This window comes from Trifolium pratense, linkage group LG2 (assembly GCF_020283565.1).
Source record: "Trifolium pratense cultivar HEN17-A07 linkage group LG2, ARS_RC_1.1, whole genome shotgun sequence".
In the NCBI taxonomy this organism is placed as follows: Eukaryota; Viridiplantae; Streptophyta; class Magnoliopsida; order Fabales; family Fabaceae; genus Trifolium; species Trifolium pratense.
This window is the reverse complement of record NC_060060.1, coordinates 3,618,331-3,634,802: the sequence shown is the minus strand read 5'-3', so window position 1 is coordinate 3,634,802 and position 16,472 is coordinate 3,618,331.

The following is a 16,472-nucleotide window of genomic DNA, read 5'->3' as shown; positions in this document are numbered from 1 at the left end:
TCAGCTTTAAGTGAACAGTGGACGACACAGCAAATAGCTCCGCTAAAGTAGTTCTGCCGATGATGCAGTTGTACAGCGAGGGACAGTCGACGACCATGAATTGCGTCCTCACGGATTTCATAGCCTTTTCCTCGCCGAAGGTAACGATGAGGTCCACGTATCCCCAAGGTTTGGTAGTCGACCCATTGAACCCCTGAAGGTCGGGTCCTACGTAAGGAACCAAGTTCTTCTCCGACAGCTGTAGAGTTTTGAATAGCCCCGAGTACATTACGTCGCACGAGCTCCCCTGATCTACGAGGATGCGGTGGACGTCGAAGTTTGCCATGCGAGCCCTCACCAACAGTGGTATCTGATAGTTTGGTGAGCCCCCAGGAACTTCTGATTTGTAGAAGGCCAGTGGGTCGGAGTCTCCTTCAGGTTTGGTGACGGTGATGGGAGTCACCGAGCAAACGTTTTCCAGCTCCTCGAACTTCCTTTTTACCGATCCGAGGGTGATTTTGTTTAGCCCTCCACCTGTTATCACCAGTGCTTTTGGGAAATTTTCCCATGAGCCATTCAGGTGGGCGTTAAAATGCCTCATGAGCGCTCCCTCGTCTGACCCCGGGGATGGGAGTGGAATTTCAGGTGCTGAGATGGCAAGCGCCTGAGGGACGATGCCTCTGTTTTCCTGCTCAGGAACATCAATGGCCATTGCGACCTCTTGAGGCTCCCGCCTTGGTTGTTGTTGTTGTTGTTGTGCTTGTTCGTCGTTCTGAACATATCTCCGGGCATAACCCTTTTGTATCAGAATCTCGATGGCATCTTTTAAGTGGACACAGTCCTCAGTGACGTGTCCATGGCTTTTATGATAGCGACAAAATTTCGTCCTATCAGTATTTGCCTTCATGGGCTGCTGTCTTGGGAAGTGGATCCCAGCCTTTTTGAAGTCCGCAGCGGAGACTTCGGCGAAAATGCGATCTCTTGACGCATTCAGCGGAGTATATGTTGTGAATTTTCCCCGAGGAGGTTTGGAATCTTTGATCCTTTCCTCCCTTTGCTTTTCGTTACCTCTTCGCGAGGTTCCAGCTTCGTCCTTTTCATGGTTCCTGGTTTTTTCTTGACTTTTAGGCCTTCTGACATCTTTGGCCCTTTGTTTCTCCTCGTAAGTTATGTACTTCTTCGCCTTTTCGAAGAATGCATCCAGCGTTTTCGGCTCTTCGATACCGACAGCTTTAGCAAAGTCGCTGTCCGGATGTAATCCCCTATCGAGAAGATACAGCTTCATGCCCTCCTCGACCTTCACTTCTACGGCTGCTTTGTTGAACCGTTCGAGGTAGGCCCTTAGAGGCTCGTTCTCGCCTTGGATAATGGCCTCGAGGGTTGCTTCAGTTTTTGGGTGACGCCTCGAGGAAGTGAAGTGAGCCCGGAAGCGGGCGCACAGGTCCGACCAAGAGTCCACGGATCCTGGCGCCAAGCTCTTGTACCAAGCCATAGCGCCTTTCCTCAGAGTTGTGGGAAAGAGCTTACACTTGATAGAGCCTCGTACATTTCTGTACTCGAGGAGAGCTTCAAGATTTTCGATGTGCTCGTCGGGGTCTGTCGAGCCATCGTAGGTATCCATTGCCGGTGGTTTTTCGAGTCCGACCGGTAGGGGGAGTTCTCGAATCCTTCGGGAGAGGGGGCCTTGGTGATTGTCCCTTTCTTCCGGGGATCGGTTCCTTTGGCGGCGAGGAGGGTTGTCCCTTCTAGGGGAATGTCTCCTCGGTGGGGTGGAGTTTCGAGATATAGCCTCGTTTCTCCTTGGGCTCGACCTCCTTTCGCTTCTGTGGCGAGGTGGTGAGCGAGACCTGGAGTAGGTTCTGCTCCTCACAGGTGTGGGTGAACGGCGAGCTGGGCGAGCTTGCGCCGTGACCCTCGACTCAGCAATTGCGTCGATGCGACGGCTTTGTTGCTCGAGCCTTTGATTCTGCTGCTCGTATCGCTGGTTCTGCTGCAGCAGTAAGTCCGACTGGCGGTTGATTGCATTGACCAGCGCAGCCATCATTTCTTGCATGGGAACGCCCGGAGGGATAGCCACTGCCGGAGTCGCCTGTGGCGGGGTAGCCACAGGGATCTGCGGTTCTTCTGGGTTGTAGGGCTCGTAATGTGCGTCTTGCCCTCCCTGGCCATCTTCCGTTACGGAGGCGAATTGTCCGTCCTGCGGATGGTACGCCGCGTAGTCCATCCGTGATCCATGGTTCTCCGCCACGTGCTCCGGGATTTGGTGGTTGTTAACGCCAGCCATTGGTCGTGAAGAAGGTGTTTTGAGGAAGTTTTTTAGTTTTTGGTTTGAATAAACAGGGAAACTATTTTCCCACAGACGGCGCCACTGATCGTGTTGACCAGAATGATGCGACTTCGCCGGCGTTTGCGGTGGTTGAGAGCGTTGAGACCCCTGTTGAAACGGAGGGGGGTTGTGTACCTGCAGGCACTCCGACGCTCAAGTCAGTATGTGTGTAAGGTTTTCTTAGCTATAAAAATGCGTACCTTGCAAATGAAGTGGAGATGCATATATATAGCCCCCAGCGCTGGGCTAAGGCCCTTGATGGCATTAATGGCCATCAAGTGGCTGCCGGAAAACGGCTTGGAGGCCTTGATGTGCAGTAAATGCTCATCATTCCGGTTTACGGCCGTTACGATACGCAAGGGTATCTGACCGTTAGGACGTGCTCGGATGATATACGTGTTCGACACCCTCTGATGCTCGAGCTCTAAGCTCGGCCCAGAACAATAATTAAAATGGTTGAATGGGACCTAAGAGTCATTTTCACATAAGTTGCATGTATTCATTGAAGTGGAACAGGCACCAAAACAATGGAGGAAGATCATGGAAAGTGACTTTACTGCCATTATACAGATCTTAATGATTGCCGTGGCGACCATTGTAGTTGGAATGATAACAATCTGTATGTGTTCAACTTAATGATACAATTCAATTAGTAGTTGCAAAAATATTGATATTGATGTTATCAGGATTAGAGTCGATCTTTTGTCCGGTAATGTCCCTTTTCTGTTCTGGTGAATGGAAGGAAAATTTTGTATCTACAGGTAACCCGACGCTTAAGTTAGTGAAATGCGTGAAGCATTTATAGGTTTTAAGAGAGGATAAAATGATTATGACTCCACTGCATGAGAGGAGTATATATAGCCTCTCAACGTTGGGCCAAAGTCATTGATGTGCATGTCCAGTGGCTGTCGAAAAATTACTGAGGAGCCTTGATGGACAGTACATGCTCAACATTTTGATGTATGCCGTTATTGAAGACAAGGCTCCCTTAACCGTTGAGGAGAGGCGGATGATCCGATATTTGGGTCATGCTCGACGGGTTGAGAAAGAAGATTTTCTCAACCTTTGGGCCTAAGGCCCTAGTCCAAGAAAATTGCTTTTTTCGCCCCCCATGTTCCTCTTAAACCCCCCCCCCCCCAAAATCCCAAAATAACCTTGAATTTGGGGGGGTTTAGGAAGCTATGGATCCTAGAATCCAAAATATATTATGTGTGGTTCGTGGGATCCGAAACAAGCCAATTATAGATGGGAACGCGTTTTGGGGGGGGGGGGGGGGGAATATTGTGCTTATACGTTGGTTTGGAGTCTACAATCCAAAATCAATTATGTTCGGATTCTACGAACCAAAATGGTCACGAAAATCACAGATTTGGATCCTGCGAACCGAAATGGTCACGAAAATCACAGGTTTAGATCCTGCGAACCGAAATGGTCACTAAAATTACAGGTTTGGAGTGTACAGTCCAAAATCAAGTTTTCTGCAGAATTTTTTTACAGTTTTACAGGCCAACATTATGCATGTTCGGAATTTGCTCTTTTGCACTAAATTAAAAGTTAAAAATAACCATTGTCATTACATACGATAACTTCAAACATAATCAAATAAATCACAACTTCAAACTCTAAAACGTAAATTACAACTTAAAACCAATTCAAGCAAAATGAGTTCGTCTTCATTTGGCTTCATCTTCATTTGTCTCTCACAACTACAAGATCATCTTCATTTGTTTCCATCTTCATGTCACCTTTTTCATTCTTCATGAGTTCGTCAAACTCAACCATCCGGTCCATAAATGTATCCTCCCAAGTCTCAGCCTCTGGCGCCCTATGATTTTTCCATTCCTTACAAGTTGGAGACAGTGGACACCCAACCTTCAATTTAACATACACAAAATGGTTTGGAACCATACCAACACTCATAATGCGTGCAGATGGATCCAACGGTGGACGACCGCGCAGTGGAAAATAAGTTTCACAATAACCAATCTCGTGTTTAGTTAATAAAACTACAACGCGGTTGTAGGGCGTTGCAAGGATATGCCCCATATCTGATTTCACAATCACCATAGTAAATCCAGCTTTTATAGCCTCTTTTTTGCACCATTCGATCATCTCATCTCGGACCTTATACTTTTCACACTTAAAAAAATAATTGGCAGTGTTAACCAAAATATTTGCGGGTTCAACTACATTAGGTTGTGCAATGTCGGGTTCATCGATGTTCGATTTCATTTCAAACGGAGGTTCAGCCATCACAAACCCTACCTATCACAATAAATTCAAAATTTTAAAAAGCTGTCCAGTTTGGCATGTGGGATCCGAAATGGGTTCGGATTGTATGAGCCAAACGCGACTGCGATCATAAAACCATGAAAATTGAAAAAATTAACGGTTTAAAAGTGCTTATTACCTCTTGTATGACTCCGATTGAGTATTGCGCCCCTCTTTGAGTGAATAAACGTTGCTTTCAAGTCTCTGATACGCCAAAAAAATCGCCCTAGCTCCAAAGCTCCCAATTGAGTGTCCAAGTGGTTATGAAAGTGCAACTTCTGAAATATAGGCTATATAGACTCTATTCGGATCCTACACACCGAATATGAGCGTTTCCGGTTGGTAGAATCCGAAATGATGCAAAATTTTAAAAATCAAAGCATTTCGGATTGTACAGTCCAAAATCAATTTTTCCTGGGCAAATCATCAATGATGTACAAGTCAGGCATAGCCAACCAATGACTTGTTTAAACTGGTTTCGGATTGTATGGTCCATATCAAACAAGTTTCGGCTTCCATACTCCAAAACCGTTAAAAATAAGGACGTTCGGATTGTACAGTCCAAACCCAGGTTTTCCTGGGCAAAACATCACGTACAAGGCAGGCATAACCAGCCAATTGCTTGTTTAAACTGATTTCGGATTGTATGGACCATAACAAACAAATTTCGGATTCTAGAGTCCAAACGCATTTATAGGGTCAAAATGGTCACTTTGAGGGGCCTTGGAGGAAACAATGGGGGAAAAAAGCAATTTTCCTAGTCCAAAACGGATATGTAGGAATTTAAATTCGAATTTTTATTCTTTTAACTCTAAACTTTTTATGTCAAATTTAAGTTAGTTAGATTCTAATAGTTTGATATATGTACTTACAAAATATCTAAATGTTTATCCGATGACGAGAATTAAACTCATAGTCTTATAAAATAATAAATATGAATAAATTTCTTACCAATTACACAACACCATTAGTAGACCGAGCTTAGTCTATTAATTAGTAGAATAGAAATGACACAACACCATTTATATATTTGTTAGTCATTGAATAAAAAATGACATGGAAATACAAGTTTCTACACTTATAGTTAATACACTTGCATTGTTCACTGTATTTAGAACAATATATATATATTTTTTCAATTTAATTTAATTTTTTAAAATATTGAGGAGAATTTTTGTAACACGGAAATGTATATCATTAACTATTTTCTTAATATATACTCCCTCGTCATATTTTATAAGAGCTACTTTGACTATATTAGAACTTCGACCCGTGCGTGCACGGGTCTAATTAGCCTAATATGTAACAAAAAAATTGTAATATTAAAAGGTATTTCAAAAACAAAAAAACTATATTGTAAGTAAAGGATGCGAGTTTGATTCCTACTGTAAACAAATTTAAATTTTTTAAAATTTAAAACTGCAATAGAAAGAGAGAGAAAATGAGCAGGAAAAAGATTAGGTTTAGGGTTATCGTATCAGAATAAGCTTAGAATATATAAGAGAAGATTGTAAATGCATTTAATATTAGGTACATATTAGGATTTTCAACTTTAATCACAATTGAAGCATATGCTCTAGTGATTGAAAAACTTTATCGTAAGCAAATGACGCAGATTCGATTCCCACTGTAGACAAATTAATTTTTTAAAATATAAAACAGCAATAAAAAGAGAGAGAAAATGATTAGGTTTAGGGTTAGTTTATCGTAATAAGCTTAAAATATAAAAGATAAGAGAAGATTATAAATGCATTTAATATTAGGTACATATTAAGATTTTTAATTTTAATCATAATTGAAGCATATGCTCTAGTGGTTGAAAAACTTTATTGTAAGCAAATGACGCGAGTTCGATTCCCACTATAGAAAAATTGATTTTTTTAAACATAAAACTGCAATAAAATGAGAAGGAAAATGATTAAGTTTATGGTTAGTTTATCATAATAAGCTTAGAATATAACAGATAAGAAAAGATTAGAGATGAATTTAATATTAGGTTAACATATTAAATTTTTTAACTTTAATCACAATTGAAGCACATGCTCTAGTGATTGAAAAACTTTATTGTAAGCATGGAACGCTGGTTCGATTCCCACGGTAGACAAATTAATTTTTTTTAATATAAAACTGTAATAAAAAGAGAGGGAAAAAGATTATGTTTAGGGTTAGCTTATCAGAATAAGCTTAGAATATAAGAGATGACACTATTAACTTATCTTGCTTTGACCATATTTTTTTTAACAACATATAGATATAAATATTAGCATATAAAATATTGTTTGATTTGTTTTGATGAGTATTTTTAAAATATCAAGTTTTTATAATTTTTACTAGTAGACAATTAAAAAATATTAATGATCAAAATTGTGCTTTGGCATACGTGTAGTAGTCAAACTAGTTCTTATATTTTGGGACGGAGGGAGTATCTCATTAACTTCTTCAAAAAATAAAATACTACTTCCCCGTCCCAAATTGTACAGGAAAATATAAAAATCACACTTAAAATAAAAATCACACTTATTAAAAAAAAGTAAAACATGATAATTTGAAATTTGTTTTTGTGGATTTTCCTTAGAATAAGTTGCATGAGAAATGTTAAAACAATTCTTATTGGTTGTTGTTTATTGAAAAAAGGGGAGAGAGAAAAAATTAAATGCAATTTGCATTAAATTTTAGTATTAGATTAAGGGAAAAAAATTCTTGAAAATGATTTTTTCCTTATACTCCCTCCGGACCCAAATATTAGAAAAAAAAAACTGTTTATGCGGTGTTTAAGAAATTTAGTTAAGTGTAGTTAATTTTCTTGATTTAATGCAAAACATGAGTTAAGTTTACTATATTACCCCATTTGTGTAAAAGTTTACTATATTAGAAATGAGTTAGGATCCGTTGACACCAGGTGTCAAACTTTATTTTGACACCAAATCTAATCCGTTCATTTTTTAATCCAATGGTTGTGGTCAATTCACTTAAAATATCATGTGATTGTATCTTTAGTGATTACTTCCCAATTATCTACTTTTTCTCAACCAAATCTCTAATTCACTGTCCTAAAAAAAAACCCTAATTCAAGGTGATCATCACTCTCTCTTATAAGTCCCAAAACATTCTATCTTTATTTTTGGATTGCAAAGTAGCTGTTTTTCATCGTAGCTATCTTTATCTTCTTAAATTTGATAAAAGAGATTGTGACAACATGCTTATTTATGTGATTGCCGATTTTTAATTTTATGGCAAAGGAATCAGATGGTTCATAGAGATTGAAAACATTAGGACTCTGACAGAGATTGAAAACATTAAAGAAACGTTGGAAAACATTAATGAAACGTTGGATATTTCTTTTTCTGGGATGGGGGGTGTAAAACAAGGAGTATTGATGCTTCTTTGCATTTGGTTATGAATCTGTTAATGGAATGATGAATTACATTCAACAATGATGAATTAGCATAAGTGACGATGATCAAGTGATTAACTATTAAAAAAAACGAGGAGTATGTACAAAAAAAAAGAGTAATAGAGAGTGATGATCATGTTGAATTAGGGTTTTATTTGTTTGACAATAATTAGAGATTTGGTTTAGAAAAAATAGGTAATTGGGAATTAATTCACTAAAGATACAATCATATGATATTTTAAGTGAATTGATTACAATCATTGGATTAAAAAAAATGAACGGATTAGATTTGATTACAACCATTAGAAATAGTAATATTAATTAGTTTAAAAATAGTTAACTTTTGCTTATAATAGTGAACAAAGTGTTGCGTCAAAAAAAAAAATAGTGAACAAAGTGTTTTTTTACTTATATTTGTATCCTCAGGGAGTAATTTAATTTGGGACAAAATATGAGATTTTTTCCCCTAATAATTTGGGACGTGGGGAGTAAACTTAACAACAAAATACATTTTTGTGGTCAATAAAATAATGAAATTTATGTCCCATGAACTTAGAATCAGTTGATAGTGATATCACATTGTATATGTAGGGGTCGAAGTTCGAACTCCGGACACTCCAGTGGAGATGACAATGGGGCGGGGCGGGGACGAATTTTGCCCTTCCCAAACCCAAACCCATAAAGTTCGGGTTTCCCCAAACCCATCCCAAATTCGAGCGGGGATAAAAATGATAACCCCAAATCCATACCCAACAGGGATCAGATATCCCCATCAGGTTTCGGGTATCCCCATTAAGCCTCTTTTCACATGAATTTAGATTATATATTAGTATTTTTTTATTAAAAAAAATTTAAATGTCCAAAATTATATTCTCTCAACAATATTTTTTTAAACAAAGAAATTTTTTTTAGAGAAAATCGTTTGTTTAATACTCAAATTAAAATAAAAAATATATATATAAACGTAATTTAAGAGATTGTTTAAGCGTTTCTAATTTAAAGAGGTGAAATCTAATTTTTAATATAAGCGGGGCGGGTTTGGGGATGAGTTCGGGGTGAGTATCAATGTACCCATTACCCGCCCCAAACCCATCTTTTGAAATCGGGGAAAACCCAAACCCGAACCCAAACCCAGTCAACTCGGGTTTTCCCCGTCAAAGCGGGTATGATTTGGGTGGATACCCGCGGGTATGAGTTTTATTGCCATGCCTACTTTGAAGTCATACGTATTTAGTTTGTTTACTGAATTTTTTTTATGGAGGACGCATGTTCAATTTTGAAAATTTACATAACCACTATAATTTTACCAACATTTGTCTATTCAAAATAACAAATTCGCATGTCTCACTTTCAACTTAAAAATCGGTCATATAAAAAATTCAAATGATCGAAGTGATCGTACCTGATCAGAACGTGACCGCGTTCAGTGTTGCTCCTCTTTCGTTACGGTGAATGAGAGGGGGTTTGTGTACCTGTAAGTCTCCGATGCTCAAGTCAATTAAGTGTGAAACAAGGGTTTTCAGTGAGTAAGAATATGTACTTGACTCCACTGTATGAATGGAGTATATATAGCCACCAATGTTGGGCCAAGAGTATCGTTGATGGCCATCAATGCCATTAATATTTGCGGAAAATGGCTTGAGAATCATGCTGAGCAGTTAATGCTCATCATTATGATGACCGATCGTTACAATATGCAGGAATATTGTGAACGTTGACCAGTGAAAAGTCATCGTGAGCTGCTCCGCGAATTGGTCTTGCTCAACGGTCCAGAAGAGGATTTCTTAGCCCAGGGCAGAACACGAAGCTTGTGGAAATACTCAAAATCGCAAACCAAATGTTTCATGATCACTATGGATTAATAAGAGGATTAGATTTAGGATGGTTAAAACAAATTGTCGGGTATAGTGAGTACCTTCAATAATTAATATTGCTTTGTCGTAGCCAATGGTTCAGCTAGTAAGTACTTTGTAATTAAAGATTATGGAATCTCATGCACTGTCTTTAATTAAAGATGGAGGACCACACCACACCTTTCTAGTTTCTATTGCTTACATTACCGACGATATCTATGTACATTTTCATGACATACACGTAACGTAAATCTAAAGAAAAATGAAGAATCATGCAACTCGTGGCAATTAAGAATAGCATGAATCTATATATCTACCTATGTTCATAATTAATTACAGTAGTTTAATTAATATTGAGTTAGGTTTTTTTGGATAGCCTACTGGCTAGAAATTCTATCATTTTAAGTGGAGAAGTGGGATGACTAAGGTTTGAACCCCGACTCCCTGCATAAAAATGGATCATACTTGCCAACTGAGTTAAGCTTACGGGACATATTGAGTTAGGTTATTAATATTGAATTAGGAAAAACTTTCTAACACAAAAATGGATAATTTTTTTTAAAGTTGTCTAATGGTTAAAAAATTTACCTTAAAGATGAATGGTGGAGTTTAAAGTGGGGTGGGATGTGTAACTCAACTGATTGAACTAATTAAACTAAAAATTAAAGAGTTAGAGGTCCAAAATTCAAATCATGACAATGAAAAAACTAACGTATAATATTCTAATCACTAACAATTTGCCATAAAAAATTTTTAACGTATGACTTCAAAATATGTATATCTTAGATTGAACCTATTTTATAGTTTTATGTAAAAATATTTTTTACAAAATTTATGTAAAGTTATATAGTGTTCAAATCTCACTTGCATTATTATTCTTACTCTAATGTGAAGACCGACTTGGTATTTTAGGCTCATATCTTGACCCAACAATTTAATAATATTTCAAACCTAAGGTGGCACATCGATCGACATATGTATCATAGGAAAAGACAACACCAACCTAAAAATAAAGTTATTGACCCAACAATTTAAATGAATTATGAGTATTCATATTTGAGTAGGTTAAAACTTTCTAGAAGTCCAAGTGCAAAATATTTTCGTTCATTTCATTAACAAGGATACTAGATACACAAAATAGTAAATATGTTCAAAAAGTCTATAATCAATTGAATTCTTATTTTCATTGTTATATTTTTTTTTCTTGTTAAGTAATCTAGTTGTTTAAATTTTATCTTTTAAGATGAATAGGAATATATACTTTTATAATAAATAAGTGGGAGCATAGTTCGAACTTTAGTTTGCATTTACTATATTAATCATGTAAAAACTAAATAAGACAAAATATATAAATATTACAAGTCATCTGGTATTAATTTGTTTGCGATCTCTTAAAATGAGCTAATTTCAATTCTAATCTCTTTAAGAAAAACTTTATACATTCATCCAAACACGTAGACAATTAAAAAATATATAGAGCTTATACAAAAAAGAAGATATCTTAGTATAGCCTATAGAGCAACATGACATATAGTAAAATATATATAGGGGGCTGCTAATTTAGACCCAGTTGGGTCTAAATTAGCAAGGTGCACCTTTTGAGTTGGACAAAAATACCCTTTCTTTTTTTTAAAAAAAAAAAAAAACATATTGGCGCTGATCCAGTGTCGCGCGCCTACCGCAGGACCACCGTTACAGACCGTTGATTTCCATCAGACGGCCAAGCGATGATCTCATCATGGCTGTCGGATCAATCAGACAGTCCAGATCATCCATCTCCATGATAAGCCAGCGCGTGCACCACACTAGATCTGCGCCTGGAGAGAGAAAATTTCATTTTAAAAAAGCAGGACACGTGTCAACTGCTGGGTGGTTGGCGTGTTTTTTTTTTCATTTAATACTTTAAACTCAATTATTTCGTTGTAAATTAATTTTTTATTTTTTTATTTTTATACCAAAATTCATAATTTTTTTTTGTCTACAAATAGAGACTTGGTTCGTTTGATTTGGACACAAAAAAAAAACTCAATTTTTCACTACCTTTAATTATTTTTATATAATACTGTGAAACCATTTAGCTGGTAGAATGGTTTCACAGTATAACTCTCTGAAACCATTTTACTGGTAGAATGGTTTCAGTGAGTAATTTCTTAATTGTTTGCTTCTGAAACCATTCTGAAACCATTTAGCTGGTACAATGGTTTCAGAGCGTTGTACTTTGAAACCATTTCACTGATAGAATGGTTTCAGGGGAGTTGATTTTTAATTGTTTGCTTCTGAAACCATTTTACTGCTAGAATGGTTTCACAGTATAACTCTCTGAAACCATTCTTCCAGCTAAATGGTTTCAGAAGCAAACAATAGTTTTTAATTACCGTTTTATCTCATTTAATTAACGAAAAATAGTTTCTGGTCTCAAAAAATTTCATAAAATATACCAAAAGTTCCAGAATATTATCTAATATTTTATTAGAAACAAATAAAAAAACAATTGGTTTCAGAGTACAAATCTATGAAATTATTATTATTATTTGTTAAATGGTTTTAAATAATCAGCGGAATTTGTGAAAATAATTTCATGACTTGAACTAGGGAGAGTGAGGTACACAAGAGGGTTCTAAATAATTCATAGTACTTTACATAAAATTTTGGAAATTTTTTATGGAATTATAATATTTTTAATTACCTTTTTACTCATTTAATTAACTAAAAATAGTTTCGGGTCTCCAAAAATTTCATACAATATACCAAAATTTCCAGAATATTATCTACTATTTTATTATGAAACAATAAAAAAAAACTAGAGCCTCCCTGAGGCCGCACGCACCCCCACGCGCCGCCGGTGAGAGTGGGCGTGGGCGACGCGCACTGTTCATCGTCCCTCCCACCCGTTTTATGCAGAAACGGGTCGTGCGACCCGGTTTTTGACCCGGTTCGATCTCCCTCAATACTCAACGAAACTCGACGTTCCTTATATGGATTTTGATCGTTTTTCAATTTTACAAAGGTTTCCGGTATTAGTTTTTGAAATCGGCGTTCGATTCGCACGTAAAATGAGGTCGAAATTTGGAAGAAATTTAAAAAATGTAATAGTTGTTCTATTGTTTCAAAAAAAAAAAAAAGGGTATTTTTATGATGCAAATTACATACATGCCCCAGTTGCTCTATTGTTTCAAAAAAAAAAAATGGGTATTTTTGTCCAACTCAAAAGGTGCACCTTGCTAACTTAGACCTAACTAGGGTCTAAGTTAGAAAACCCCATATATATATATGTGTACAATTTTTTAAGACTCTCATTGTGCATACAAATTAAATATTATATTACTCTCTCCGATCCTTTTTATAAGAAACACTTTGGAATTTTTATTTGGTCCTTTTTATAAGAAACACTTTGACACAATTCTATTTGTACCCTTATTAAATACAATCAAATAATTCATTATAATGCTAGTGCATTAATTAGAGAGACCTATTTCTCATGCTAGTCAAAGGTTAGTTTTGGAATATAACATAAAATGTTAGAATTATTAATGAGAAAATTTATCTTCCTTGGTCTGTGTGATTTTGTCAAAATGTTTCTTATAATAAGGACCGGAGGGAGTACTATATGTTAAAATGAAATTTAATCATTTACATTTTTGCCAACATTTTGGCCAAAATGAAATTAATAATTTCAAATTTCATCAAATTCGGTATATTTTGGGCCACATTATTTTTTATCAAGTACATTTAGTCTACATAATAAAATTCTCAACTATTTTTTTAATTTTTTTTGACAAACTATTTATTTAATTATATACCTAAGTTTGTATAATTTACTATATAGATTTTTTTTTTGACCAAATACTGTATGAAATTTTATTAAATTGAAAACAATTTTTTTTTTTTTATATTTTTAAAATGTTAACCTCACAAAAATATAAAATGATAAATTTCTCTTTTGGTCTCTTAATTAATTTGTTAGTTTGGGTCCCGAACTATCAACAGTTAATCATGTTGATCTCTTGCGTTAATTTTTAACTTTAAATGTACGACGTGGCTCAATATTATCGGTGGTCCAACATAGACCTAAATAATTTTTTAAATTTTAACCATTAAATTTTAGGGTGGTTAAATAAGTTGTTGATCCCTATAAATATATCGAGTTTTATTTTTAGTCAATATAAAAAATTTCAGTATTAATATTTAGTCCTCAAATATTTTCTGTCATCACTTTTAATCACTAATTTTACTCAAACTATTATATACTTTTATATTTTTGAATAATTTTTGATATTCATATATTATAAAAACATCTCTTACAAAAATTTAAATTCTTTTGACATACGATGTGCACATGATTTAATTATATACCATCACCAACTAATTTTTTTCCCTCATTTCCTTCTTTATTTCTCCATATATTCATCATTAAAACCTAAATTTTGAACAACTTCAAACAAACACCTGCAATAGCATTAAAAACTGATCTTGACTGAAAACTTTATCGTCCACGTGATTCTATCCGACTCGAAAATTGTGATACTCAATTTACATAAAAATCACTTAAAAAGAAACTTAAATCTCAAAATTAATTGTTTACTCACTTTTAATTATTTTTTTCAAACCTGTTATGAATAATATGTAATGAATGCCCATTATGGGGTAGGTTTTCTTGTCCCCTAGTGTGTCCTATAAATGACACTCTTATTTCCATGTAAATACATACTTGTGAATAAGTCTATTCCTTTCTCTTCTTCCTCTCTATTCTTCCATATTATTGTTCATGCTTAGAAATAGTTTATAACACGTTATCAGCACGATCCTTCATGAATGGTCTAGTAAATTTTATATCACAAATGATCTTCATAGTATTCAAGAGCAATTCATTCTTTGCGCAATCCTTCAGGGATGCGTGATATTAAGTTTCTAGTTCCTCAAGAACTATGTCCAAATGTCCAACACAATTATATAATATTCATTATTTGAGAAGTCATTTGCTTCAATATTAAGGTTTTCTTCTATAGTCCTTCGGGAACTATACCATAGTTGATCTTCATAAACAAAACCAAAGATCGATATTTGAGCAATCCTTCAAGAGTGCTTTAACATTGAATTCTTCTAAAATTTATCAGGATTAAATATTATTAACACATCTAAATGAAAAAACTGTGATAAAGAATATTAGCATGAAATAGAGGATAAAAAAAATAATAAAAGTAAATTTCTTTATTAACTTTTAGAAAATAATGATAATAACGTTCATCAAGGAATTAGTTGTCATAAGAAATCAAAGGTGACAAAATTAATGGAATTAATTGGTCATAATACATATTCTTAACTGATATTAGAAATGAATAGATAAAATAAAAGAAAGAATGAATTACCATTAAAAGAAATAACTAATACGAGTATCATATCCGTTTTATTTTTCTTTCTTAATACAAATTCCATTCAATTGCCTTAATTGTCAAAATTTTATAATAATTACATATCGTATGTATTTACGGTCAATAAAAAAATTGGTATATATTTATTGAATTCTTCCAGTTCTTCAAGAACTCCATAATAGATCGTATAAATTATTTGTACATCCTTCAGGGATGTATCACTATTGAATTCTTCAGGAATTCATAAAGTATAAATATTGAGTTATTCTAAGTTCTTCAGAAACTATAGTTTAGTGATTCTTACATAATTTATAAAAGATTTGGACTATTGAGAATAACAGAGTGTGTATTATTCTTAAGTGTTCAGCCAATTGCCGATAATTCTCATTACACGACAATTGAACCATATAAAAATTTATCAGGCCCTTCCGGAACTAAGATCATAATAGACGGTAAGACTTCTTAATAGTGAATTCTTCCGGAATTCATGATGGAAAAAATTGAGTTTTAATATATTTTAACAATAAAATTAATTCTCTAATCAATCCTTCAGGGATTAACCATTTTTTGAATTCTTCTGGAATTCACATAGCATAATGTTGAGTTCTTCCGCAACTACCCTTTTGAATTCTTCTGGAATTCATAGAGAATAATATGAGTTGCTTTTGAATTCTTCAGTTCTTCAGGAATTGTATAATAATAACATCTTGTGCAATCCTTCGGGGATGCATGAATATATTCTTCTTGAATATATAAGGAATAAATAATTAATTTTTTTTTTTTGAAGAAACAAGGAATAAATAAATTATAAAAACAAAATATATATATATATATATATATATATATATATATATATATATATTAATGCAATCGAATCACAAATTATTGTAAACCAGAAGTTTACAAATCATATTAAATTTATTGTTGGCAAACCGGTTGGGTTATCCCGGATTTATTATGATGCGAAAAAGAAATTCTATAAATATGTATTGAAGGGCCCGAAGTTCCTTCATTCTAATAATTTTTGTGTTACCAGTTCCCAAAAGAAATTGATAATTTGAGAAATTAGACCATTTAAACATTTTGTGACTTAAATTGATGCATCAACTAAATTGGTCAGATGTATGTTGTTAACTCACAACCAGAAGTTTGTGAAAATGTTTTCTCAAATAGTGTTGCTAAGATATAATTTTCTAAATTTTTAGAAGATATTTGATAAGTATCGTATGTCAGTTGACTTCTAATTTTATATTTTGGGAACATTCAAACATGGTATGTGA